The sequence below is a fragment of the Sus scrofa genome, chromosome 16 (genome assembly GCF_000003025.6).
Source record: "Sus scrofa isolate TJ Tabasco breed Duroc chromosome 16, Sscrofa11.1, whole genome shotgun sequence".
NCBI lineage: Eukaryota > Metazoa > Chordata > Mammalia > Artiodactyla > Suidae > Sus > Sus scrofa.
Genome location: NC_010458.4, coordinates 73836018 through 73853933, shown reverse-complemented (window position 1 = coordinate 73853933; position 17916 = coordinate 73836018). Strand labels below are relative to the sequence as shown.

General features: G+C 40.6%; 1 long non-coding RNA gene across 4 annotated transcripts in view; it reads right to left on the bottom strand.

Annotated features, from left to right (window-relative positions):
• The window catches only part of LOC102161653, a 218035-nt gene that overhangs the window by 121163 nt on the left and 78956 nt on the right, over window positions 1–17916 (bottom strand). For all 4 annotated transcript variants that reach the window (XR_002339514.1, XR_002339513.1, XR_002339516.1 and 1 more), the window contains exon 3: window positions 16618–16765. This is a non-coding gene — a long non-coding RNA (uncharacterized LOC102161653). The remainder of the gene's footprint in view (window positions 1–16617; window positions 16766–17916) is intronic.

Here is a 17916-nt window from a genome sequence, read left to right as displayed (position 1 = left end):
CGGTTCCTAGTCGAATTCGTTAACCACTGAGCCACAACGGGAACTCCCAATCTCCCTTTTTCTCTGATACTGTGATATTCTTCTCCATATCCAAGATCTTGTGTGTTGACCCTGCACTAAAGACATGTTGTCACACCATCTCTTAGGAATGGCACAAGGAAATAGTGTTCCACTGTCAAGCTTACTAAGCATCAGAGGGCAGGCACCCTGCAGACCTTACTGCTGAGCACTTCCTGTTTGAGGTTGTAAAAGTCTCAAGTGTACACACCCACATAGCCTGAGCCGGGGAGGTGAGCAAGTGGGAAGGCCATGGGGAAGAGTCACCCCACTTCTCTCACCAACTCTGTGCTAGGGGCTGATGTGTGTGTCTCCCACCCGCCAGATGCATGTGCTGAAATCCTATCCCCCAGCGTGATGATATGAGAAGGTGGGGCCTTTGGGAGGAAATTAGATGAGGTCACGGACATGGAGACCCATGATGGAGCTAAGAGGCCCTTGTAAAAGTCAGGAGAGAGCCTGCTTCCTCTTGTTCTCTACCATGTTGGCACACAACCAGAAGCCTGCAGTTTGTAATCTGGACGAGAGCTCTCACCAGAACCCCCCCCATGCTGGCACCCTAATCTCAGACTTTCAGCCTCCAGAACCATGAGGAACTTCCGCTGGCGCTATTCTGTGAGAGCACCCCAAATGGACTAAGACTGTATGATGGGAAGTCCCTTGTTCGCTGGGCCCCTATTTCCTTGTCGGCCACAATGGGGTCACGTGTGCCTGTAAGGACTTAGTCCAGGTCCGGCTGCTATCGCAAAAACACTATAGGCTGTGTGGCTTAAACCACAAACATTACTTCTTACAGATCTGGAGTCTGCTAGGTCCAAGATCGAGGTGCCAGCAGATTCGGTGTATGCTGAGAAACTGCTTTTTGCCTTGTAGAGATCTGTCTTCTCTTATGCCCTCAGATGATAGAGAGCAGAGAGCTCACTGGGGTCTCTTTTATAAAAGCACTAACCGCAAAAAAGCCTCATGACCTATCACCTCCCGAGCGCCCCACCTCCAAGTACTGTCACCTTGGGGCTTAGGGTTTCAACAGATGAATTTAGGGGGACACAAATATTCAGTCTATAATAAATCAAGCAAACAAAATCTAAATATAGTACCTGTCACATGGTGGAAAAAAATGTATTAGATTACTACTGTTTACTAGTATTATATCTCTACTTTTTATCACTTGTAAAAGGCATTATTCTCTAGGGAACTATAAAGTAGCCAAAATAAAATAAAACTCAATCGTGTTTAACAGCACAAAAAAATCATCTAATACTCATAAAAGGCAATTCACAATGGGAGGCAGTTAATAAAAGTATATTTGCAAGGAAAGAAGGAGGAAATTGATCAATAACTAGGAAATCGCAACTGATGGGGAAGAAAAACGCAGACGTGATGGAGAAGATGAAGACCATTACAGAAGTGATGGAACATGTACCTCGTATATTTAAGAGGGCAGAGGAAGAACTGAGGACGAAAGGACAGAATTCAAAATCATACAAAATATTCAAAAGGAACTTTTAAGTTGACCACAATTAACCGCAATTTAGATATTAGAAGAAAAGATTAATGAATTTAGAGACATTACTACAGAAATCGACCAGTCACAGAGGAAATAATTGAAAAAAGTGAACAAAGCATTCCATGAGACAACATGGAATGATCTACCGGTACATGGAACTGCAGCTGCAGAAGGAGAGAAGGGAGAAGAAAATCAGAGGAAAACATTTAAAGAAACAATAGCTAAAATTTTTCAAAAAAATTAAAACTATAGGAGTTCCCATTGTGGCTCAGTGGTAAAGAACCCAACCAGTATCAATAAAGATGCATGTTCAATCCCTGGCCTCACTCAGTGGGTTAAGGACCTGGCGTTGCTGTGAGCTGTGGTGTAGGTTGCAGATGTGACTCGAATCCTGTGTTGCTATGGCTGTGGCCTAGGCCAACAGCTGCAGCTCCAATTTAACCCCTCCCCTGGGAACCTCCATATGCTGCAGGTTTGCTCACCCACAAACAAAAAGCAAAAAGCAAAAAAAGACAAATGTAAATCTAAAGATCCAAGAAGCTCCACAAATATTAAGAAGAAAAACCATATCAAGCAAATCATTAACAAATTTATAAAAACTAAATATAAAAAAGACAATCTTCAAAGAAACCAAAGGAAAAAAGATCATACAAGGATAATTTTTTGTCATAAAATATATAAACCAGAAAACAACAGTAAAGAACTGAAGGAAATACTGTCAACCTAGAATTATCTACCAACAAAAATAGCTTTCAAAAGTATTTGAAAGCAAATTAAAAACAACAGAAAAAGAACACATAGAACTTTTTAGGCAAATAACGGATTTAAGATCAGTATTTCACTGTAAAAAATATTAAATGAATTTTTTCAGGAAGAAAAAATGGTACACGACAGAAATTTGAATCTACACAAAAGAATAAACAATACTGAAAATGGTGAATATAAGGGTAAATGTAGATAACACTTCTCCTCATTTTCAAACATCTCTAAAAGATCATTGTTCAAAGCAAAAATGGAATTATGGATGATAATTCAAGCATTATAAAAGAATCCAGAGTCAGGACAAGAGAAAAATAGGAAAAAAAGGAAGCGATGAGTAAAGTAGAAAATAAATATCAACAAAGTAGATTTAAGCTCAGACTATATCAAAATTACACTAAATGTTAGTAATCTAACACTTTAAATAAAAGACAGATATTTTCCTATTATATGAAAACCAAGACAAAACTATATGCTTTCTATAGGAGACTCACTATAAATATAAGCACAGATTAGATTAAAAGTACATGAATGAGAAAAACATGCCACGCCAACGCTAACCAAAAGATAAATGGCTATATTAATATCACTGTAGCTTTTAGAACAAGAATTCCGAGGATTGAAAGAGACATTGTCTAGTTTAGAGGGGATAATTCAATAAGAAGATATAACAATGATAGATATGAATGCTCCTCATAACAGAGCTTTGAAGTATGAGAAGCAAAGAGACTGAACTAAAAAGAGAAATGGACAAACTCAAACTTTTATGTGGAGCATTCAACACTGCTGATAGAACAAGCAGAAAGTCAGTATGGATGCAAAGACATGAACAACTTGATCTCAGGGACACTGAGAGAAAGTTCCAACCAAGAACAATAGAATATGCCTTCTTTTCACATGCCACAGACCATAGTCTGGGCTACAAAGGAGGTCTAAATAGTTTTAAGAGATTAAAAATAATACAAAGTTAACTAAAAATTACTAATGTAAATGTATTGGATAATTAATTATTAAAATAGAGTTCAAAACAGAAAGATATATGGAAAAATCCCAAAATGTTTGTACATTAATTGGTATGCTTACCAGTAACCCTTGGGACAAAGAAAAAAAATCAACATACATTAAAATTTGTGTAATGCACAGAGTTCCCGTCGTGACGCAGTGGTTAACGAATCCGACTAGGAACCATGAGGTTGCGGGTTCGGTCCCTGGCCTTGCTCAGTGGGTTAACGATCTGGCGTTGCCGTGAGCTGTGGTGTAGGTTGCAGGCGCGGCTCGGATCCCGCGTTGCTGTGGCTCTGGCGTAGGCCGGTGGCTACAGCTCCGATTCGCCCCCTAGCCTGGGAACCTCCATATGCCGCGGGAGCGGCCCAAGAAGTGGCAACAACAACAACAAAAAAGACAAAAAAAAAAAAAAAAAAATTGTGTAATGCAGCTAAAGCAATGTTGAGCGTGAAGGTTGTTGCCAAAACTTCTGATACTAGAGAAGAAGAAAAGTTCAAGAGGTTGATTCAAGTTTTTCTTAAAAAATTAGAGAGAAAATATTAAATTAAAAGAAAAGTAAGCAGAGAAAGGCAATAAAAAAGAGAGGATAAATCAATTAATGCTTTAAAATATATATGAATGAGCCACCTGCTCTAAGAGAACTTGCTTTTCTAATCATAGTGGCAAGTATCTGGTTCATTCAGCAGTGAACAAGGTGAGCTTCAGAAACTGCCCAAAAAGAAGGGCTTAATTTGGAAGGGACACGAAATCAACAAAAGGGCTCATCAAATGTCCCTGGGTAATCTATCATTAGCTCTAACTCTCAGAAGTGTCACAAAAAATTCTGACATTGACACGTAGATGTGTTTGGGAAAGAGGAGTCTCTGATTTCAATCAAGGTTTTAATTTTAGGAGAGTGAATTTAACTACTCATTTTATAGTGGTTAAAATCTGGCATCTTTAAAAACAGGTACTGTTTGTTTCGGCCTATAAAACAAAATGTCAAACTCTTGGTCATTTTGCTGAAACTCTTACGACTGGGAATACTGCTTGTGTTGTTCCCTTAGGTAAATTTGGGGGATTTCAGTTGTCATCACCAGGGAATGTTTTTATCACGGTATTTATTAAATACACAGATGCACACACATACACGCACTTCACTTTTACGAGAGGAAACCTGTTATATCTGAAAGTCTTCGCACGTAACTTTGCAAAGACTATTCTAAGAAGTTACGAAAAAGTGGAATATATTTTTTTAAAAGCCAATTAAATATACTGTAGTCTCATAATAATATAAATAGATATATTTCTTTCTCGTAACATTCTCCAGTTCTTAGCTTTGAATTGTAATTTCTAGCGATTGCAGATGATTATTACATGCTCTGGAAGCAGACTTTTGATGGATTAGTTCCTATAATCTATCATTTTCTTTTTTCCCCATCTGTGTCATGCATCATTTTTATACTTGATTGCAGAATTTCTGAGGCTAAATTTTAGGAAATGTATAGTTTTGTGGCCATCTGCTGTACCGCATGATCACGTGTCCTGATATTACCTCTTTCTCAAGACTCTCAAGTTTCTTTTAACAAAATTTGACATTTACGCGATGACAATTTTTCATATTTACAAGCTCTTCACTGTGATGTCTCAAAAAACTGAATACAAGTTTCCCGTTTCCATTCTTATGAAGATAAATTATCATCTTTTATCCAGGATAATCATGGATCGTTTCCCTTGCAGGGGAATATTTGGAAATGTAAGTGAATGCATTTAGAAACAACTATGCAATTAGAGTTTGTTGTGTGACCTTTTTGATAAAGGCCAATATCATTTGTTGCTTTAGTGATAAACTGTCTCATAAAAATCTTTAAATTATCTCCTATAGATTCACATACGAGTATAATCAATCAATAAGGAAGAGGATTTTTGCTCATCAGCAGGTCAGTTTGCCAAAAATATAAATCTCCTATAAGAAAAGGGAAGGGAAGAAGAAGAACGCTGGGGAGGGTTTCCCTCCCACCTCCCCAGGTCGTTTCAGGGGCTTCTGAGGAGGAGGGGGCAGACCAGATAGAATGATTTTGGCTCAAACTGGCTTAAACCCTAGTGGGCTTTTCACCTCACATGTCTACCACTCCTGAGGGAGGAGGGGTGGCTCCCAGGCAGGAGGGTTCAGCTCTGCCTTCTGATTGGCTCCTGCTCCCCTTCCTCCCAGAGCCTGCATCCCTGCCCTGCTGGCAGGATGCAGGCTGCTGCAGGTGTAGCTTCACATCCCCTATATACCAGCATCCAGAGGAAGAAAGGCATCCTCTCTTCCCGCATCTTCAAGGAGCAAGGGCACATTTCTAAGGATGCCTGATGTCTTACTAACCAGGACTGATCTGCGGGGTGGATAATGGCTGTACAACTACACATGCCGAACCCAAGACAGCACATCCTCCCTCCCCAACCCCATCACCTGGAATTTCAGCTGCAGTCAAATAAGTCAATCCCGGCAGACTCAGACTTGGGCTGCAAGTGTCCATCTCAAGCACACGCTTCACTTCCTGTTGCTTTCCTTCCCAGAACCTCTCTGCTGCTTCTGTTCACCCCAGGACACACCTCACCCAATGGGGATTCTATGAAGGGAGAACACCTCTAGGAAGCTTCTGCACCCTTCTCAGCAGTCCTGGAGGCCAGAGTCTCACAGTCGCAGCAGACATCTGATGGGATGTCTTCTTTCTTGTCCCATCCCCTGATGCTGTACAGTCATCTCCTCAACAAACCATGTGATCTAAACCTTTGTCTCAGGCTACCTAAGAGAAGCCTGAGCTAAAATGCCAGCTTGGGGAGTTCCCGTCGTGGCTCAGTGGTTAACGAACCTGACTTGGATCCATGAGGATGTGGGTTCGATCCCTGGCTTTGCTCAGAGGGTTAAGGATCCGGTGTTGCCATGAGCTGTGGTGTAGGTAGCAGACATGGCTTGGATATGGCATTGCTGTGGCTGTGACATAGGCCAGCAGCTACAGCTCTGATTCCACCCCTAGCCTGGGAAATTCCATGCGCCGCATGTGCGGCCCTAAGAAAAAGACCAAAAGATAAAAGAGAAATGCTAGCGAGGCCTTCACGACAAGGGCAGGATGCTCAGAGTGCAGAACGCGGTCCCAAATCAAGGCTGGTGCCCTGCATGTTTCTGAGGCTTGGAAGAACTCACTGAGTTTTATCTCACTCGCAGGGCTAGGTGACCTTGAGCAGGCATGAACTATGCATATCCGCATGATTTTTGATTTTTGTTTGTCTTTTTAGGGCCGCACCTGTGGCATATGGCAGTTCCCACGCTAGGGGCTGAATCAGAGGGGTAGTCCCCAGCCTACACCACAGCCACAGCAATGTGGGACCCAAGGCGCATCTTCGAACTACTCCACAGCTCATGGCAACGCCAGATCCTTAATCCACTGAACGAGGCCAGGGATCCAACATGTAACCTCATGGATACTAGTCGGGTTTGCTACCGCTGAGCCATGATGGGAGCTCCGCATGATTTTTAACAGCCCCTTAGAATTGGGCAGCGTACAACCTGCACACCGGATGCGGTGGCTCTGGGAGGACAGGGAATGGAGGAGGCATCCTCTCCCAGCTGCCCTGGATACCTGGGGCATCGCCAAGAATCCTCTCTTCTTCTTATCACAGTTACATGAAGCCACCAACAGCTGCCATGCTCCGTAAAGCTCAAAAAGGCTTCTCTTGGCTTAGATGATTCATTTTATCAGATTGGCTGTGGGTCTGTTAACTGGAGTCAAACAAGTTAGTGTTTACGTTAACAACAGAAAAACCACACTTTCATTCATTTTTCTAATATTAGATGGGGCCACAGAGTGCCAGGGGGACACCTGTGGCCTACTGAATGCACAAGTGAATAACTGAATAAAATCAATTATTTACAACCCATGATCTCCCGTCCCACATGAGACTCAAGAGCAGACTGCATGTGTGTTGGGGGGAAGGGGGCTTGTGTGGAAAACCTCTGAAGTAATATCCCTACAACTTTAGCTCTGAGCCCTTTGAATGACCTAGAGAATAAGAGAGGTCACTCACCAATCTGTTCACTCCCATGTACTTAGAATTTCTGCATTCTCACTTGCAAATAAAAATAGCACACAAACTAAGATGTGGCTTAATGAGTAACAATAATAAAATAGTTAATATTGAGAATTTATGATGCTTTTTCAACATGGTGCTAAGTGGATAAATATCTACATGGGTAAATTTCTACAATATCCACATAGAAATCCATGTAGATTTCTACAATACTAACAAAAACCCAACACGGTAGGTTTCCAGATGAAGCAACTGAATCACAGAAAGGTCAAGGAACATGCCCCAAGGTCACACAGCTGAGCAACTCTCTAAGCGTAAGTTTGGGCAAACCCTTCAGAGAAGAAATTTTAAAATATCATGGGAATTTTGAATTAATAAGCATATATTAATATGAGCATAAATTGTGAGATCCAAATAACAGATTGATTTTTAAATGAAAATACTAAACGGAAAATTATAGAACCGTTAGCTAGTGTTTTAAATATATCACTTGTAATATACTTCTCATAGTCAATACAGTATTCCATTTATTATTGCTTATGTCATGCTGTCGTATACTTGAGATTTACCAACATATGGTGTGGAGTTACCATCTTGCACAGTTGAAAGAATCAATTAAATTTGATTATAGAACAACTTGCCGAAAGTCCATAAACCCTTGAAGGCACTTTCATATGAGTCTGAAAGGCTCCTGTTCCTTCCCACCCTCCTACCCAGGGCTTCCTCTTCCCCTGAGCTGTCAACAAAAGCCTGTGTGGACCACGGCAAGTACCCTCCTCCTAATGCCATGCACTAGCTCTGGGCAGGATTAACACAACTCAGCAGACACTCAAAGCTTTTCCCACTAAATACTGCATGTGCAAGAATGTTTTGGGGACAGGCCTTTGAGCGCCTAAATAATCTTGAAAAATAATCTTCAAATGAAGGAACGATTTCTTCCTATGCCATCAATTAGTCATAACAATTGAAAAATTGTCAGTGTCAGAAGCTGGGTTCCAAGCCTGAAAATAATACACCTCCACAATATTTAAAATATCTTCAATTTATGAAAGGTATCTTTGCTTCTTGCTTGTTCAGGCATATTTTTAAAATAGTAAATGTTGGAGTTCCTGTTGTGGCACAGCGGAAACGAATCTGATTAGGAACCATGAGGTTGCGGTTCGATCCCTGGCCTCGCTCGGTGGGTTAAGGATACGGCGTTACCGTGAGCTGTGGTGCAGGTCGCAGACATGGCTCGGATCCTGTGTTGCTGTGGCTGTGGTATAGGCCAGCAGCTACAGCTCTGATTAGACCTTTAGCCTGCGAAATTCCACATGCCACAGGTACTGCCCTATAAAGACAAAAGACGAAAAAAAAAACAAATAAATGATTATTGGGAAGGCCAGAGGTTATTTTATTTTATTTGACTTTATTTTTTGGCTTTTTAGGGCTACATCCACGGCACATGGAAGTTCCCAGGCTAGGGTCTAACCAGAGCTATAGCTGCTGGCCTACACTATAGCCACAGCAAGGAGGGATCCAAGCTGTGTCTGTGACCCACACCACAGCTCATGGTAACACTGGATCCTTAACCCACCGAGCGAGGCCAGGGACCGAACCTGCAACCTCATGGTTCCTAGTTGGATTTGTTTCCACTGCGCCAGGACGGGAACTCCCAGGGGTTAATTTAGAATCCAAATTTCCAAAAAGAATAAAGTAAGACTGTTTGCAGCTATGACTTTAAAATAAGACTTCTATAATCTCAAAAAATTTGTATCCTACTAACTGCTTCAAAAAGTTTAGCTGGTTTATGTATTACTGGCCTGAGGCAAATTCATTTAATGCTTTCAGAAAAATATGACTGAAGGTAAAGGAAATCAAACTTTATCTTTTTTGGCTTTTTAACAGGACTGTTTTGGTATGATATTTGCTCCAACAAAATAATTTCTCAGTACATGTTCCTGAATCTTCTGGGGCATTTTTAATCTTTTTTGTATCTTTTTAGGGCCACACCCATGGCATATGGAGATTTCCAGGCTAGGGGTTGAATCGGAGCTGCAGCTGTGGGCCTACACCACAGCCACAGCAATGCCCGATCCTTAACCCACTGACGGAGGCTAGGGATCGAACCTGTGTCCTCAGGGATGCTAGTCAGATTCATTTCCACTGAGCCACAACAGGAACTCCAGTTTTTGTTGGTGGTGGTGGTGCTGCTGCATTTTCTGAATAAGCCACAGTATCCTGGCGAGAAGAACCTTTGGCATGAGACCTGGAATGCAGGCCTTGCTTGGCAAGCTGTGGGTTTTCAGATAAGTGAGTAAGTTTCTCCGGGTCTCAATTTCCTCATCAGGAAAGTTAGGTCCCAGTGAAATGAGAGAACATTTTAAAAAGCATTTGGAGTCAGACATGCTGTGGTTGCACCACGAGGTCAACCTAATCTCCAAAACATACAAATAGCTCATACAACTCACCAACAAGAAAACAAACAACCCAATTAAAATATGGGCAGTAGACTTAAACAGACCTTTTTCCAAAGAATACATACAGTTAGCCAGTAGACCCACGAAAAGATGCTCAACATCACTGATTATTAGAGAAATGCAAATCAAAACTACCATGAGGGCCCACCTCACAACAGTCAGAATGGCCGTCCTTAACAAACGAACAAATGACAACTGCTGGAGAGGGTGTGGAGAAAAGAGAACCCTCGTTCACTGTCGTGGGAATGTAAATTGGTGCAACCACTACGGAAAACAGTATGGAGGTTCCTCAGAAGACTAACTCTAGAGCTACCATATGATCCAGCAATGCCACTCCTGGGCATATACCCAGACAAAACTTCATTCAAAAAATACACGTGGGAGTTCCCGTCATGGCACAGAGGAAATGAATCTGACTTGTATCCATGAGGATGTGAATTCAATCCCTGGCCTTGCTCAGTGGTTCGGGGATCCAGCGTTGCCATGAGCTGTGGTGTAGTTGGCAGACGGGCCTCAGATCCCATGTTGCTGTGGTGGTGGCTGTGGCATTGGCTGGCAGCTGTAGCTCAGATTCGACCCCTGGCCTGGGAACTTCCATATGCCATGGGTGTGACCCTGAAAAGCAAAACAAAACAAGGATACATGCACCTTCTATGTTCATCGCAGCCCTATTCACAATAGCCAAGGCATGGAAACAACCTAAATATCCATCAAAAGATGAATGGATTAAGAAGATGTGCTATATATATGTAATGGAATACCACTCAGCCATAAAAAAGGACAAAAGAATGTCATTTGTAGCAACATGGATGCAACTGGAGATTCTCATACTAGTGAAGTAAGTCACAAAGAGAAAGGCAAATACCACATGATATAACTTATATGTGGAATCTAAAATATGGCAAAAATGATCCTATCTACAAAACAGAGATGGACCATGGCCAAGGAGAAGAGACTTGTGGTTGCTGGGGGAGGAGGAGGGAGTGGGATGGATGGGGAGTTTGGGGTTGGTAGATGCAAACACTTGCATTTAGAATGGATACGTTATGAGGTCCTACTGAACAGCACAGGGAATTGTATCCAATCTCCTGAAAGAGACAGTGATGGAAAATAATATAAAGAATACATACATATATGGATATGAATAATAATGACAATACCACTAGTACTTTGTAGTTTAATGCATTAGAGCTTACCAAATGCCTTCTTTAAATTTTTTATTAAAGTATAGTTGATCTATGATGTCGTGTCAGCTTATGCTGTACAGAGAAGTGACTCGGTTAATACAGCATTTGGCAAGTTCTAATGTGTTACACTATAAGGTACTAGTCATACTGTCATTATTATTCATATCCACAGATTTATTTAAGCTCGAAACTATCTTTACATTTAGGTTTACATTTACCCTTGGTGGCATTATTTGGCACAATTTAAAGTGGTTATTATCATTTTGTTTTTAAATTTTTATAGCTTTACTGGTATATAGATAAGTATTTTTTTTCAAATTTTTATGGATTTCCGGGTATACAGATAACGTATAGTAAATTACAGACGTTTGATTTGCACAGTCTGATGAGTTCTGACATGTGTGTACTCCTGTGAGGTCATCACCGAATTCAAGGTCATGAGCGTTTTTCCACCTCAGCCAAACGCTTCTTACACTGCTTTGTAATCCATCTCTCCCTCCCAGTTTCCATCCTGTAGCAACAACAGATGTGTGTTGTGTAAGTAAATATGAGCTTGTGTTTTATACGATTTTATATAAGCGGAATAATACACTCTGCCCTTTTTATTGTCTGTCTTAAAAAATATGGAACACTTCACAAATTTGCATTTCATGCTTGTGCAGGGGCCATGCTCATCTTCTCTGCATTGTTCCAATTCTAGTGTATGTGCTGCCTAAGCGAGCACTCAGTTTTTATTAGCACCCAAAGAATCATTTTGTCAACGTGTTTTGGTTTAAAGGGCTTTCTTTATGCCCCTTTAGGGACGCCTGTGGCCATTCTCCTAAATCAGGAAGATTCATATTTATTCTATGCCCCATGTTGATATCTTTGATCATAGCCTTTTGCCAACCATTTTTCTCTTTGTGTGAAATTTCAATAAGGGTATAGTTTATGAAATACTAACGCTGTTTCTGTTTACTAATACTGTTTGTAATGCCCTTGATGTATCTAGCCCAGCACATACTTCTAATCTTTAATATACCTATCAAAGTTTTGAGAAACTGACTTATACTATACTGAGAAGCTATTCTATACACCTAGCGTAATATTCAGCATTTTTCTTCATTTCCTGTGTTGTAGTTTTCAAGATAATATAAAACGTCATGTGTTATATTTATAATAAAATTAAATTATTTATTAATTACTAAATAAGCACTTATTTATGTATTATTATAATTGTTGGCTACTTAGTTAAAATAATAAAAAATCATGTTCTTCATGAGTTTCCCTTCAATTAAATTTCCTTGTAATTGGCAATTCCCTAATGTGCCTATCATGGTTAGTTGAATAGACTTGAACATAATGTTAGGGAGATCTGAGGATTTAAAGTCAATGACTTAAACTCAAGTAATGAGAGTAGGAAGAAAAGCACAATGGGGTGCTCTGAAAGTGAGCCCTTCTGCCGGCATCGGATAGATCTCGCTGTCCTCGATGTTTACAGGGGTAACGGGAGGAAGGGGTGCGGCTTCCTTCTCAGAGACGGAGGCTGAACTGCAGAAGTATCACCTGATTTATCCAGCGAGATAATGATAGAAGGTCACATTTATGACTTTCAACTAATAAATCACCTATACTTAGATCAAGTTTCTAAAAAAGAAACCACTTAAATCAAATATACTCTGTGGCTGAAGATTTGCAAGCTGTAGCTAAATGGACAGATCAATCATGTTACAAAATCTGTATGACCATTTATTTATTTATTCAAGTATTTATTAAGTACAATTGATTTACAATACTATATTAGTTTTAGGTGCACAATATAGTGATTCAATATTTCTATACTTAAAGTTATTATAAACATTAGAGTTAATTTACTCTATTTAAAGTTATTCTAAAATATTGGCTATATTCCCTGTTGTGTACAAGTTACCATTATAGCTTATTTTAAACATAGCAGATCGTGTTTCTTCATTCCTTACCTGTACACCACATCTATCCCCTTCCATCTATCCACTGGCAACCAGTAGTTTGTTCTCCACATATGTAAGTCTGTTTCTGTTTTGTTCCATTCAATCACTTTCATGTTTTAGACTACATATAAGTGTAACACAAGTGGGAACATACGTCTGATTGCTGTGGCCAGGACTTCCAATACTACGTTAAATAGAGGTGGCAAGAGTGTATATCCTTGTCTTGTTTTTGATTTGAAAGAAAACATTTTCAGATTTTCACCACTGAGGAGTATGTTAGCTGTGAGTTTGTCATAAATGGCTTTTCTTTAGTTGAGATATGTTCGCTCTATACCAACTTTGATGAGAGGTTTTTTTTTATCATAATGGATGTTGAATTTTGTCAAATGCTTTTTATGCATATACTGAGATATGTGATTCTTTTTTTTTTTTTTTTTGTCTTTTGTTGTTGTTGTTGTTGTTGTTGTTGCTATTTCTTGGGCCGCTCCCGCGGCATATGGAGGTTCCCAGGCTAGGGGTCCAATCGGAGCTGTAGCCACCGGCCTACGCCAGAGCCACAGCAACACGGGATCCGAGCCGCGTCTGCAACCTACACCACAGCTCACGGCAACGCCGGATCGTTAACCCACTGAGCAAGGCCAGGGATGGAACCCGCAACCTCATGGTTCCTAGTCGGATTCGTTAACCACTGCACCACAACGGGAACTCCTATATGTGATTCTTAACTTCTCTTTTGTTAATGTGGTATATCACACTAATTGATGTGCAGATAAAGAACCATCCTTTCTTCCCTGGAGTAAATCCTATTTGATCATGATTTAAGACCTCTTTTATATACTGGCAAATTTGGTTGGCTAATATTTTGCTAATAATTTCTGCACCTATATTCATTAGGGATTTTGATCTATATATATATATTCTTTGTAGTATCTGGTTTTTGTATCAGGGTAATGGTGGCCTTGTAGAATGATTTAGGGATTGTTCCTTCCTCAATTTTTGGAATAGTCTGAGAAGGCTAGGTATAGATAGCCCCTCTTTAAATGACTGGTAGAATCCCAGGAGAAGCAGTATGGTCCTGGACTTTTGTCTGCTGAAAGGTTTTTGATGATTCATCCAATTTCATTACTAATGATCAGTCTGTTCAGATTGTCTACTTCATCTTGATTCAGTCTTGGAAGATTGTATGTTTCCAGAAATTCATCCATTCTTTCAGGTTGTTCAGTGTGTTGACATATAACTGTTCATAGAGTGTCCTTTCTTTCTCTCCTTCTCTCTCTTTCCTTCCTTCCTTCTTTCCTCCTTCCTTCTCTCTTTCTTTCTAAGCTGGGGCCTTGTGGCTGCCCATCCCTGAGCAACGGGAGTGCCACAATGAGGCTTAGAGGCCCTTCAGAGTTGGCCACCTCCACAGCCACTGGCTGGGGAGTGCTGGCATGGGCCTCCAAGCTAAGACATCAAAACTTGCCGTGCACCTGCCACTGCTGCTTACAAGGACCTGAGGAGATGTGACCCAGTGGGGCCAGAGAGAGCAGGATGGGCCCTGCAGCCCCACCTGAAGTGGGCAAGGGTAGACAGGGCCAGGGAGGTGGAGAGGCCCCCTTAGTATTTTCTTATAACATTTTTGTTTCTCTGCACTAACAGTTGTGATCTCTCTTCTTTAACTTCTTGTTTTGCTTTTTTTCTGCCCTCTAATTTTTTTTCTTAATTGCCCTGGCTAAAGGCTAATCAATTTTGTCTTGTTTTGTTTAAAACAAACAAACAAACAAACTCAACTTGATTGATCTTTTCTTTTTTTTTGGTCACTATTTTATTTATATTCCCCCCCGCCCCGATCTTTATTATTTTCTTCTCTCTGTTGGCTTTGGGTTTGATTCCTCTTTTTCTAATTCCTTTAGACACTAGGTTGTTTACTTGAGATTTTTCTTATTTTTTTGAGGTAGGCCTCTATCACTACAAACTTTCTTCTTAGAACTGCTTTTTCTGCATCCCATATATTTTGGAAAGTTGTGTTTTTATTTTTATTTGTCTTGAGATATTTTCTGTAGATACAGGTCAATACATATGAACTCCATGGTAATGACATTAAAAACCCTACGTTAGACACACACAAAAACTAGAGAGAAACACAACCATAACACTAAACAACATCATCAAACCACAAGGAAATAAATAAAAAGAAAAAGAAGATAGCGTAAAGCTCTTAGAAACCAAAGGGCAAGAAAATTAAGAAGATGAAGGTCAACTTCACTGGGTGCCATTCCTGTTTTGTTTTGTTTTGTTTTGTTTTTTCCCCAGCAGATGGAACAAATGACCGTGTGGGACCACAGACCTGAGTCCCCAGGCCCTTGTTCAGGAAGTGACACGCCTCAGCAAAGAGCAGAGCGGCCACATTAGGTTTCTTTTCCTAGAACCTGTGGGTGTTCATCGTAATTATCATAAATTACTTACACATTTATAAACAACAGCTTTCAATTTGAGCATCAGAAAACTCAATAAATACTTCATCCTAAGACTAAGATTTTTCTTGAGTCAGTTAGCACAACCTAACCTGGAAAAAAGTGCCCTTAAAATCAGTAATAGATTCTACAAAAACTACTACAATATATTTGCCAGTTTGAAAAGAAAGAAACCTAACTGCAGATCCCAGTAACAGAAACCTCCTTGGTCAGGTATAATATTGATGAAGTGCCTCTAACCTCTTCCTCTCTCTGAATTTCCCAAGGCTATCATGGCTGTTTTATTTTTTGCATTTCAAAAAAAAAAAAAAAAAAGCTTTCCAGCAGCAAAAAAACATCATAACAACCTCATGGACCAAGGGGCCAAAGTGGGCTGTGAAGACAAAGTGGAAAGGTCAGGGAGGAAGCCAGATCTGCCCTTCTCATGCTGAACCGCTTCACCAAAACAACCCCAGCATCTCTGCATTCATTCTGCAGGGCCAGCTCCAGGGACAGGTCAGTGAGATGAAAGCCCAGTAGCTCTCTGTGCTCAGTCATTCTGAGAGATGATGGTGCAGGAAGAGCAACAATGGGCCTTTGGGAAAGTGCTTGCCCAAATGGAACTTTATTTGAGCATTTAGGTGTGAAAGGAAATATAATCTGTGAAGGCAGAGAAAAACGAAGCCATAAATTGTGATGTATTTCCTCTGAATTGGTACCAGCTTGTAATGACTTGAGAGTTTTATTAACCTCAGTGTGTCAGGTTCAGCCTTTGTTCTGTACCTTAATGTGAGCTTAGAATGGAATGCCCCCTCCATTTTCCCAGACCAAACGCAGTGACCAATATTAAGCAGTCTAACGGTTTTTTTTTTTTTTTTTTGGTCATGGCTCAGCAATCAGAACTGAGAAATTTCTAGGATAGCTCTACTTAGCTTAGGTAAGCCTATAGGCTACCCTGACCTTTCAGTATTTCCTCTGGACATTCTCATTAACCAGAGCAACTTGTATAATTCACAGCATCTAGTGTATGCAAAACATCCAGAGTTTGCAGAAATCGGTGTGTGTAGAGCATTTAGTGTTTGTAGAACACCTAATGTTTGCAGTGGACAAGTGTGTGCAGAGGACCTACTGTGTGCAGAGCACCTAGTATGTGCTGACTCTGGGCTTTGAGCTCCGGAGTATGGGCTGGAGACGAGGAGGACTACTCACCACACTGCAGCCAGCACAGTCAGGCCCATTCTCACAGGTTCTGTGTCGAGCTTGAATGCCACCCCCGCACTTGGGTGGTGCACCCTTCCCAGGACCCCAGCCTGTCCAGAACACATGGAGGGGGCCCAGCAGACGCTCCCTGCAGTACCTATAATGAGAGAGAAAAAAGAATTGCTTTAGTCTAACGTGAGTCCTCGATCTTTCCGCTCTGGGTCTCTGCACCAGATGTTGAACACATGGGCATGCTCTGCGTGGAGGGGCGCTTGGAATTCCGAGTGGTCGCACGGGGAAGGAGGCAGATGTGGCGCTGGCCATGCTGTGTGTGCACAGACAACGGGACGCGGGAGACAGTGAAGAAAATGCTAGACTCACAACGCAGGGTGGATCTTCCTGTGCAGCCAATTAAAGGAGAAACAACCAAAACAAAACCCTTCAGGTAGACACATAAACTGGGGGGCATATGGAATAACATTCACATAGAACATGGATTTAAACATACAAATTAAAAACTATAGTAAAATTGAAATATTAAGTCGAAAAAAGTGCTCTCTCTGTGAATACGCATGCACACACATATTTTTATAACATTACTATATAGTTCTATTAACTTAAAAACCTAAGCCATGGTTTTTTTGAAGTTAGTCCATCCTATATATTACTTGAGTTCTAATATGTTAAAACAGTTTTAAATGAATGTCTCACGATGCTGTCAGACAACTTTTGAAAAAAGCCCCAAAATACTCAATAAAGAACTACATTTCTATCTTTGACTAATGATCCACTTTTCAATTTTTGAACATTCTTCTACATATACTCCTATATTTCCAGGTTTTAGTCATATATGAAAAGTTCTATCTATTCTTCTACGTAGACATCCTCTGCACTCTTTGGTATGACAGATGTAAAATGCATTTCAAACTAAAACGTCCATGTGAAATGCTGAGAAATAAAAAAGAAAAAGCAAAAACATAATTCTACAGTTTCTCCTCTAGGGTGGAGTAGGCTTGTCCGGATATAGTAAAATTCAGTGAGACACATTCAGTGAGCTAAAGTGCTCTTTAAATTTAATAGTTTGTGTACTAAGTCTGCTGAGAATTGACTTGCAGAGACCAAGAGAACAACCCTTTCACCCTTCTCCCTCCTTGATCATCGTCCTTTAGAAACAAGAGGCAAAGTTCCTTGTCTTCTAGGCTAAGTCAGTCGTCTTTAATGCTGCCATTGCCAACCTTGGCTTAATGATGCAGGGCGCTGTGGAAAGGGAATTGCAAAGATCTCTTCCTGACCACAGATGTTCATAAC